Raw genomic sequence first — 11,866 nt, 5'->3', positions numbered from 1 at the left:
GGGCAGCGCGTTCCGCGGGAGAGCTCCCCTGCAGCCCCTTCTCCCGTCGCTCAGCCGAGCCAAGGAGAGACATTCAGTCTCGCTCTTCAGGCAGGGCAGAAAAACAGATCTGCTTGCTGTTTGCTCGTGCCATAAAATGCAAAGGCAGGCAGGTGGCGGGTGAAATTTAATAGTTAAATATTTTGGCGTGTAACAATAGAGACACTTTAAATAGCTCTTCATCTGATTGCTGGTACAGCACACGAGTGAAGGTGGTATAAACCCAGATACCAGGGTAACAGCTCCCTTCAGCTGCATGCTTGGAATTTAATCTGCAGCTTTTAGTAAGCCTCGGTGGATTCTGTTTTCTGACAGTGGTTAGGCAAACTCTTGTTAAAATCGTTGTGACTTTAAGATTCCCTGGAGCCCTGGGAATTTCGGACCGTAATGGTTCGCTCCAATATCAGCCGGAAAGGTAATGCTGTGTCAGGCTTCAGGGAATTGGTACTGACACAGTAAGCTGGCTGGTGTAGGACCAGAGGCAGAAGAACAAACGAGGAACGTGAAAAGAAGGGCTTTTGTGCCAAGGAAAGGTGAGTATGCAGCCTGGAAGAGGAAGAGTGAAGTGTGTGTAATCACCGATTGTCTGGGGAAGATGAATATGGTGGTTTCTATATAGCCTTCTACAGGACCAAGAGAGAGGCACATGACTCCGTCATATGTATGGTACATAAAATACCTTGTGACCGTGAGTTCTGCTGACTGCTAATGAAGGCAAGAACTCGATGGTGAAGCAATTCTCTGTAGGTAATGAAGCTACCAGCAATCACTGCAGGCATGATAATAATTAAGGGACTATAAGTCTTCCTGTATAAGAGCAGAAACTTGTAGGTCAGGTGGAAACTTCCCTCTTGGGCAGTTTATTCCGCAGTTCACCGTGACGGGAGGTCTCGCGCCTGTTCCCGTGCGACCCAGGGCCTGGTGAGCAGAGCAGATGGGCTCTTAACTCCTTGTACCCTCCATGCAGGCCTGAGAGGTCCATGCATACAAAGGAAGCTGCCTATAACTCGTTGTGCTTCCTCCTTCACTTTCTTAATCTGCTTGATGCATGAATGACAAAGCTGTAATGTGCTGTTACTATTGCCACCATCCTCTTGCCTTGGGAGCCTGGAGCATCGCCATGGCTGTGGTGTGAGAGGGAAGCATCTGCCTTTCCAGCAATGGCCAGAGTGGATGCTCCTGCTAAGAGAAAGGAGGAAGAAGCTGCTGGTGAAGCAAATGTGGCTTAATTTGCCTAACACATTATATTTCCTTTTAATCCCAGTTTGGCTTAAGCTCTGGAGCATGAGGGTTATTATCTCTTCCAAAAATCTGGTCAGCGTTCATTGTTCTAAGTCTGGATGATTTGGACTGAGCGAATTATGCAGAACTTGACACATTAGTCCAAAATTATTGCAAAGCAATGTCAATCTTAAAAAGAAATAAAATAAAAAAATTGAGGAATGTTACAGGTATCAACATTCAGTGTGCCAAGCCCTATTGATTTGGGTGAAAACCAGAAAATAGGGGTCATGCTGTGTCTGGCTACTAGACCCATCTGCTTCAGCTGGCTCTGTAATTGTCTCTCACCAATTTATTCTTTGGCCTAGAGATGTTAGCAAATGTCCACTGTGTTGTGTCTTCCAGCTTGCTTCTGACCATTTAAAATGACATCTCTCTCAAATGAAAATAAAAGAAACCATTATGGTTGCAAGCAGGGCTGGTGGACCTCCCTAGTATGGAGAAGACAGGCTAGTGAGGATGTTAGCGATGTGAGACAGCTTACAACCTGCCTTAGGCTGTAAAATAATGCCACGCAAGGAAATTAAAGCAGAAATGGACAGATTGAAAACTTTGAGTGTGCTGTGCATTTTTATTTCTAATGATGAAGTTGTGTGACTCGCTAGTTTGATTCCCATCTGGTTTAAATCCTCGTGTGAGCGCTGTCACCATTGTGTAGCGCTGACAGGAATCCACCCTGTGGTCTGCAGTGCATTTCTCCTCTGGTGGGGCTGGAAAGGGAGGCTGTCCTCTTTTTACAGATGGGGAGCCAAGACACGAAGTGATGAATGTCTAGATCTGCAAGGATTGAGGTACTTCCCTTCTTCTGGTCCAGAGGTCTTAGGGGTCTTGTCTTTACTCCTTGGGTCTGTGACCTTTCACCAGAGCAGGTCTTCTGGGTGCCAGAAGTTGTCTTTTCCTCTGCCAACATCAGTTTAATCTGGACACTGCAGGATAGGGAAGTCGAAGTTGCACTGAAGTTTGGATGGACCCTCATAATAATCCTCTTGTCTCTCACTGGAGCTCTGAACCAGTAGCGCTACGGTGTTCTGCTGAGCAGGGAAAAGGGCCAGAGCTCTGACTCTTACTGCGAAGCTGCTTATATATTTAACAGTTTGTGTTTTGTAAGAGAGTATTTTGAGTAGTGATAGATTTGGTATCATCTGTATGTTGCGGAAGGTGAGATTTTTGGAATTCTGTGGACTTTTTGCTTTGATCGCAAGTCACTTTGGGTAGGAAACAGGAGTTCAGCCTTGCACACGTATTTAATTTTGCACAAATATCAACCGCGCTTCCCTCTGTGTAATAGTAAACCAGTCCTATTATTTTAACTTGGCATGTGCTACTTAAGTGAAGAATGCCCTCTTAATGATAAAATAAACCGTATTAGTAGCACTCAGAGGAATTAAAATAAAGGCACCAAATGAAAAACCCTGTGAGAGCACTACATCAATCTGCATTATTAAAGGTGAGGTATCTTATTTCAATTAAAGCATCTCAGTTTCACTGAAAGAATATATCAGCCTTGTGAAGCCTAGTGGGTTACTACAGCAAAATAACAAATCTAATTTAATCTAATGGCCTGTAATTTTAAAATGTCAAGGTTCCCTGTATGTGTGTTTAAACTAGAATAACTGATGGTTGAAAGAACATCTGTATAAACAGAGTTATTCTTGCTGCAGAGATTCATAAGAGAGTAATATAGTAATAAAGTCGCATTTAATACCGGTGTAACTCCTAAGGGTATTGTTATCTCTTCATCGCACCTCCTAGCCTTGCCTCATTAATATGCTCTCTCCTCATTGTTGAGACTTGGTTCAATTAGGGATGGCTTTTCTGTAGACTTATATTCCTTAGAAACTTTGCCAGCTGATAAGAATGCTTCCTTTGTAGTTGTATGGCAATAAGAAACGAGTCATGTTTTTCTGTCCCCTATGGTCAGCGCTTGACTTTGCTGTTCCTTCTCGATGTGTATAGGCTAAAACCCATCAACTTATAAGAAGTCTGCTACTTTTCTCCTATATATATATATATATTCCCTTATGAGAATTCTCTTCTTACGGAGAAATTTGCCAGCCAGAGGGGTTTGCTGAGTGTGTGGGGGTTATTTTTTTTTTTTTTTCCTTCTAGCAGAACACTTACCTCTGTTAGATTTCCATATTGAAGGAGGCAGTTTTGAGTTGGTAGCAGTGGCATTGCTTCTTGGAGAAGTGGTGGGGCTAGGTGTATTTCTAAGTGCTTTTGGATGTGTCACATCATACAGCAGAATAGGCCTGCCACTTCTGCACCACCCTCTCTGTGAAAGAGTAGGAGGGCTATCAAACCAGGAAAAGTGACTCAGGCAAATAAACTTCATGTGACTGTCTTGTGCCAGGTCGTCTGGAAACAACGTTTCTTTAGGGTGTCTCTCCTTTGTGCGGATGAAGTGCGAGAGAACTGAGGCTTATGGCTCCCATTGCAAAAACATAACTTCAAAGGGGATGAAGGTAGTTAATTGACAAAATCTTGTCTACTTGATGAAGGGACTTCACTGGAAAATCTGTTGTGGGGGTCTGCAACTTGAGAAATACACAAGTTTGTTTATATGACCTTCAAAATGTGGAATGACACTAACTGGGGTGCCCTCACTTTGAGGAACATCAGAGATAAAGCTCTTTTGATGAAAAGTATTGATTAAGCTAACTAATTCACAGATTATACAAGTAACCTGTGTCCCACAGGAGTGTTTCTATTTCCAAATATGTGTAGACATCAGCTTCAAAGCAAAGGAAGAGTAGATTTTAAGATCCTTGAATAGGCACTCTAGTTCCACCAGACATTGATACAGTTCTTAGAATGGTGGTGCCTCTAGCCAAACTGGGACCTTTGGGTGCCACCGCAGTCTTGCTGTTACTTGGATAGGAGTGGATCAAATCCAAGAAGCATTTTCTCCAGTGAGCAGTTCCAGAGAAGTCAGTCCAGCTGCCCATGAGAGTATTTGAATACAACCATTGAAGTGTAGAATGATGCACTAAGCTTTAAGACTGCATGGTTTTATTAATCAAATATTATAGGAAAGTTGTTGAATTAGCCTCCCAGCAGTGCCTACAGTTCAAATTTCTCAGCATTTAGCCTTTCTTTTTCTTTTTTTTTCTTCTGCTGGAAGAGTGTCTTACCTATATACTTTACATAATGTATTGGGAATGAATTTATTAAAGTGAGCAAGTGTATTCTCAGACTAGAAGAAACGTATGCAGATGGCTTAGACAAGTTGTCTGATTTGTGGTCAGCTAAAGTTAGGCCACATGAATCCTTCCCGCAGTGTCTATGAAGCAACCATGAAGAGTCAAAAGGCTTCTGGTCCTAGATGGATGTGAATGCAGAATAACTTTATTGTGGTTATAGTGACTGGACTTGGAAATGAATTCTTCACTGCTATCTCTACATCCCCTGTGGGCAGCATTTAGGGATTGCAGACAGAACAGATGGGATGCTCTTCATTCTGGCTAAGTTAGTCATTCAGTGGAATGAAACTAAATTGATTTAAAGCGGGTAGAAGAACCTGCCCAAACTGTCTGACCCTGTCAGACTACCACCTCTCCTAGTTGCCTGGCAGCCAACCTCCTGTCCTGTATACATGGACCCAATTCCCTCATCATGAGATCCGTTTAAGCCATATTACAAGTAGCGCTTGGCACTGGGGTGAGAATAATCAGAACAGCAATGCTATTGATAAAGGGATAATGTCAGGAAATGCCGGACTGAGCTGTTAATTGTCTTAAAACTGAATTAATTTCTCCTTTCAGTACTAAAATTTTAAAATAGGTAAAAGATCTGCCCTTAACACCAGTCTGGAATGCCATTATGCAATTGGTGATGAAGATCAGTTAACGCAGCTATGTAACCTCATTGCACTTGTTCTGCTAGTGTTAACTATGTCTTTTAATTATTATTTTTTAAGTATTGGTCCTCTAGAAAGGAAGGTGGAATCTTTTCCCAAGTATGGAGGATAAATAGCAGACTGATACAGCAGAATTGTTTTCTAGCTTCTAAAATGTGTTGGCCAATCTGAGAAGTGTTACTCTACAACAGGTTATGAAAGCTGTATTACTTTTTGTTTGGAAAAGCTACCGGTCTAGCAGCTTTTCATCCATGGATGAACACTTTTGTGTGTCCTCTGCAAGCATCCCAACAAGAACAGTTTTTAAACAATGTTACAGAAAAAGTAAGATTTATAGGGGTGAAGTGTCATTTAAAAGGGCAGCTGCATAGGGGGAAGGTATGAACGTTTTGGTATGCAGACTCTGAAGATCTAAGCTTTCCCTTCTTCTCCTTCCAATATATCATTTAAATAAGAAAGTACTGTCTTTCCTTGCCCCACTCAGTCCCTTAGATCACAATGACTACAACAGCTACTGTGGCACCAATAACATAACATCAAAATTGATAGCTGAAACTTCTCCCAGCTATGTTAATTGCTGTCTCAGGTGAAAGGGCTGCAGTGTGTGTCCTCGAGACAGCCTTGTAAGAATGTGAAGAACTATTACACACCCCAACTTAAAATGAAAAAAAAAACCCCACCAACCAACCCTGCTTATTACTGCCTTTTGTTTTATAAACAGAGTAAGTGTACTGCCTGTACCTGGGACAGGGTGGGGGGTGACCGCTGGGGCAGCAGCTCTGCTGGAAAGGACCTGGGGGGACCTGCGGGACAACAGGCTCGGCGTGAGTCTGCAGTGTCCTGGCAGGAGGAGAGGTTAGCCCTTTATGGTTATTCTGGAGCCGGTAGATTGATGGACATAGTTGGTTGCTTCTGTCTGGCACTTGCTAGGCCACACCTGGAACACTGCATCCAGTTTTGGGGCACAGAGTGCGGGAGGGACATTGGTAAGCTGGAAGGAGTTGAGCAGAGAGCCCCCAGGCTCGTTGGGGCTGGCGGACTTGCCCTGAGAGAGAGAGACTGACGGAGCTGGGCTTCTTCAGTAGAGGTGGCTTTGTGGGGACGTGGCAGCAGCCTCCCAGCACCTGTGGGCAGGTTTTTGAGAAGACAGAGCCAGGCACTTCGCAGAGGTACGTGGCAGGAGGGTGAGATACTTGTCATAAACTAAAATAGGGTTGGTTATGACTTGGCATAAGGAAAAGTTTCTTCACCGCAAGGCCAGTTGAGCATTGATGCAGGTCACCCAGAGAGGCTGGGAGATCACCATCCCTGGAAAGTTTCATGCCCGACTGGGCAAAGCTGGAAACAGCCTGGTCAGACTTGAGAGCTGCCCTTGCATGGAGCAGGAGGTTGGACTAGAGGCCCTCCGAGGTCCCTACCAACCTGAATTACTCTGTGCATCTATGACTTCTTGACAGTGGTGAGTGAACATCACTTAATTTTATTTGCAATGCTACTTTATTTGTTGCTTATATTATTGTAGTGCTTAAGAGCCTGTTTACATGAACAAGATCCTTCTCTATACAAAAGCAAAACTCCTATGGCTTACGGCAGGCATTTTCAGGGTATGCTACTGAGTTTCCTTTGTAGAAACTCCTCAAGGCAGTGTAAAATATGTTTGGCTTCCAAACTAACTATTTTTGCTAAACCTGTTTTATTTTAGAAAACTGTAAATACGACTGATTTCCTTGGCTTGGTGAGACTTCTTTTCTTTTGTTATTTAATTCATTGTGTACTGCTATAATTGACCAGTAAGGAATTAAAATTATTTCCCTTGCTTTTCAGATCTCGAGAAGATGACGTGCAGGCTTAATTCTTGAGAATTCAGATGCTAAATCCTTAAGAAGTTTTTTGTTTGTGGTATTAGTTGGTTTTAAGAATCCTCTACCTTGATAGTCACTTTGCTCGGTTCTAGTGTAACTTGCTACTGTTCACTAGTTTTTTTTATTGTATGTGTGTATATGATGATTATTGCTAGTAATCCTTACCTTAGCAGAATGGCTAGCTTAATGATAGAGTTAATAATAGAACTTGCATCTGATGTTAAAATAGACTTAAAATAGTCTAGTGACTTCTTGGTTGGTGAGGAAAGGAGACAATCCACTTCATTTGCCCATTTTGCTGGTTTCTGCTGTTTTGAGGTCTCGAGCCTAGTATCAAAGACAGCTTGATTTTGAAATCAACTTTGACAAGCTAAGATTTTGAAAAATAATACTGCTGTGGCTTCTTGGCTCTGGCGTCGTTGTCAGTGATTCACAGAGCACTTCACAGGCTAAGGAGCAGCATGGTGGAGGCAGGGGAAGCAATTCTTTAATTCTGCTTTGTACGGCTGAATGACTAAGGTAAGAGGGAAATGCTCTTCATTAATCTCTCCCTCACAGAGTTTTCTCCATGATCCTGGTTCATGCTGGAAATCAGACAGGGATTTTTGCACTATGTGATCCCACAGTGAGTTTCAGAAACAGCATGAAAGGAAAAATTCTGTGATTTCTTTTCCCTATACTAGTCCAGCCTCCAAAAATCTCCCTACCTCCATCTGACCTTCCCATGAGATTCAGAAGAATCCCAGCCCTCCGGTTATCTACAGGCTATAGGAAAAGTGGCTGCACATACTCTATATAGTGCAAAAAACCAGGAGTCCTCATCCTGAGACTGTAAATACATTCCCTATTGTTTCCTTTCCTGTAGGCGTGGGTGGATCTCAGTACAGTATTGCAATCGTGAGCAATCAACTCTCTGGCTGGATTACAATATCATTTAAAAGATAAATTAGGCTGTTACCTCCCTTCTGTTCCTCTGATCATACATTGCTGTGGTTCAGGTTTTTCTCACCAACAGTGAGGAGCTGAAATCTCTAAAAAGATTAATACAGAAAAGTTCCCAAAATTTATTTTGGATCTGATACATTCAGCAAAAGTGCAGGTCAAGGGCTTTAACATACGGTATTGGTAATGCCTGATAGCGCTGCATCATGTGAAGCACCTTACACAGGATAGGACTCTTGGAAGGAGAAGTTGTGAACTGAAGATGAAGAAAAGTGTATCTTCCAGTATTGGAACTTTCCATTTCCAGAGTGGCAGAAAAAAGCTCCAAATGACCTTTCCACTAAAACCAGAAGGCCAAGAAACTCAGATGAATTTGTACTTCAGGAGCAGGCCACAGACTGGCACAAATGACTGTAACCTTTGCTCTGACTTGAGAAGCACAGTCGTGCTTTTGCGTAAGCAGAGGCTGATGCCCCTAAATAACTGATTTCAAGCGGGAGCAGAATGGTTGCATGGCTACAGAGGACAGGGAGCTGAGGTTAAAATCTCTTTGTGGTGCTTTGCTTTGCAAGCACAGTTTTACTTGAAATGCACAGAGCTACGTTAGGCTGTTGTATCACAGCAGAAGATTGTGGCTGTGGCGGAACTGAGAGGTCATCCTACAATGCCTTAAAACAAATGTAAGCCCCAAATCCAAACCTATCACTTCAGTCTTTAATAGCGTATAAATATTATAGGAAATTGTGGAACTCATAATAATTCAATTTCTTGAATATCAGTGATGCATGTTTTATACCTGACACGGGTGTATTGGGTACTCCCCTCCATCTTCCCCCAAACAAACTCTGGAAGTCCTTCATCCAAATGCCTACTTTACTAATCTAGAAAATTCTTAAATAAGAGATTTTTCTTCAGTCTGCTGTCAGAGAAAGCCTCAATGTCTGAGAAAAGCACTGAAGTCTCCTCCTCCCCCCCCCCATTTTCTTGCATAATTCTTTGTTTTAAGTATTATTAACTGCTTGCCTTTGTTAACAATTTTTCCTGTATTTTCCAATTTTTTTTCCAATACAAAAAGGAGACATTGTGTGTTAGCTAAAGTCTGCTATTTGTCAGTGAGCATTTTCTGACTGGGTTTGGGGAAGGGGAGGGAGGAATGAGGAGAGGCAGAAGCGACCACCTCACCTCTGTCAGGCCGGCATGGGCAGGGATGCCCAGTGTGCCAGGGCATTCAGTGCTGAATCCCTTGGCTCTGTTTCCGTGCAATTGTTGTGATTCATTTCAGTGGGCTAACTTGCATGTATTGCGGCAACGAAAACAACTTTGGAAACTTTCTTTCAGTCCAGAAGCATAACTGTAAATATCTAATCTAAATAGGAAAAAAAAAAATGACAGCAGCTAGATAAGTGTTTTTTCTGTTTATTGTTTTCCTGATTCTGATGAATTGGTTTTTTAAAGTTGTGGTTTGGAAAAAGGAAAGTCCTGATTTGGGAGCATGCATGTACGGTGTCTGTCTTCTGCCAGTGTTTGGATCAATTAACGACAGCCAAGACAATAAACTGTTTTCCAGAAAAAATTACGCTGGCAAGAAAAAGGAGGTGTCAGAATTGGTGAGTCATAAAGGTGACTCTCTTCTGAATTGAAAGAAATCATATAAAAGCTTAGCCTAACATCCTACCCCTCCCAAAACCAATTTTTATTTCAGCAAGGGGGGCCTTCAGTTTTGGAATAACATGAAAAAACTCATAAATCAGCAAAGTTCAAGCGACTCAAATGATCCTTTATTAGAAACAGCTTGTCTTCTCTGAAGAGAAGCGAAAATACGCTCAAAACATTTTAATTATGAACATGCAGATTTTCAGTCTTGCTGGGGCCTTATTTTCTCCTTCCCTCAGATCAGTGCCGCTCTACCCATGTCGCTCCTCTGCCGGGGGTGCTGGGCTGATGGGTGCTTTCTGTCAAGGTGGGCACTTCTGCCTGCTGGAGGTGCAGGCCATAGGCAATGTTACATTTTTCCCCTCCAAACAGCCCGGGCACGTGGCCACTTCTGAAAGTGGAGGTGGTGGCTGTTTGCACTGCGGTTCCTGGCATCCAGAGCCTCTTAGATTGGCACAACACAGCTGAGGGTTTAGATATTCCCTGTGAGGAGATGAGTGTAAAGGGAGCAGGGTGTTAAAAATAAAGCTGGTGAAGCTGCAAAGTAATTTCTCCTCCCTCGCTTATCTTTCGATGATTATTTGCTCCCAGGAAGCAGTCCCCAGTTAGATTTGCAGAGGTTCACTTGGTATGGGTGCTCTTCAAAGACGAACATCAAACTGGATTTATTCCAGCCTCGCATATGAAGGATGGTGCTAGAGGTGCAGTTGGTGCTAGAGCCCTCTCAGAGTATCCTAAACAAAAAGATCCATACTTGCCTTGAAAAATGCAGTCTCGGTAATAAATGCTTTGCTACTTCATTCCTTTCCCTCATTTTGTTTCTTGTGAGTAGCTTCAGGGGAGAAAGTAAGCAAAACTGTTGTAGATAGCTGTGGGATAACTTTAATGAAAATTCACAGGGGTAGCTCTGAGGTGACATTCCAGTAAGATTTAATAGAAAACTTGTCTACCAGTGCTTGTGGGATTTTATCCATTAATTTCCACTCATTGTAGTTTGGTAGTGTCTCTGATGTAGCACTGCTGAATAATAGTTTTAATTCTTTACTTTTTATTTTTGGATTTCAACCAAGACTCTTGAGTGCATATTCTGGTTACAGGCAGATCTGGTATTTGTGGTTTTTCCGCCCCCCTCAATATTTCTTAGTTTTTCAGTGCAGCGCTTAATTCTCCAGTGCCATACTGGGTTTTCTTTTTTATTTTAGAATTGTGTGGAGAAAACTTGCATTTCAGCTTCCCACATTAAGGGCCTTGAAATCAATAGATCAAAGCCAGAGCAGGCTTCTTGGAAGTGGTGCAATCTCAAACTGTGTTGAAAGCTTTTGTTTTCTGCGTTTTTCCTGTCTCTTGGTATCTCCCAAGAGAAGGAATAGTGTAAGGTTTTTAGGGAAAGGGAAGTATCGCATCACTGTATGCTTGGGGTACAGGGCTACGTGACTAGGAGGAGCTGACGTCCAGAAGTAGCAGTCGTGGCAGCCTTTGTGCAGGATGGGGAGCTCCAATATGAAGCATCAAAGTGACAGTTCCCTGCAGCTTGAAGTGGGCTCCAGTATTCCCAGTAAATAGGTGCTGTTGGAAGAAGTGCTAGTGGAGAAGAGGCTGTCAGTGTTAGCTATGGGCAGTGAACATCTTCCAGTGTGCGCAACCCCAACCAGGTTGAAGTTTTCTTTTAGGATTGAGCGGGAAAAGATAGGCATCTCATACACGAGAAGGTATGGAGACAGCAAAACATAAGCTGTCTTACAAAATACATATTTTTGTATTTGGTGGGGAGGGAGAGTGCTTTAGACTTATACCTTGCATGCAGTTGCAGTTTTAAGTGGTTGGTGAAGCAGATGTGATAGAGTCAACAAAGCTGAGATACCTACGCATGTCAAAAACTGTTGCTGGCACTCTGTGTTTACTTTGAGGAGAAGCTTTCATTTCTTCAACAAAAAGCAAGTTAGAAAAATGGCTCTTCTACAATGTAGAAAGCTTCTGGCGAGGGGAGAAGTCACTCCAACTGTGTACAGTCGTGTCCTGTGTTGCCCAGAGGTATATCGTAGCAGATTTCCTTAGGACAATGGCATGAGACAGAAGGAGCTGCTGTCTGACAGTTCTTCCACAACCAATTGCATTTATGGATTGCCATGGAAGTGTCTTATGAATGACTGAGCTCAAAGCAGTATTTGTTGGCTTGTGCGCTTGTTCTGCTCCTCAGAGCTGTGATTTCTTCCTGTCAGAAGTCTAATGA

The sequence above is a fragment of the Pygoscelis adeliae genome, unplaced genomic scaffold, assembly GCF_000699105.1.
Source record: "Pygoscelis adeliae isolate BGI_AS28 unplaced genomic scaffold, ASM69910v1 Scaffold59, whole genome shotgun sequence".
Taxonomy (NCBI): domain Eukaryota; kingdom Metazoa; phylum Chordata; class Aves; order Sphenisciformes; family Spheniscidae; genus Pygoscelis; species Pygoscelis adeliae.
The sequence above is the reverse complement of the archived record's forward strand: the minus strand, read 5'-3'. Positions refer to the sequence as shown.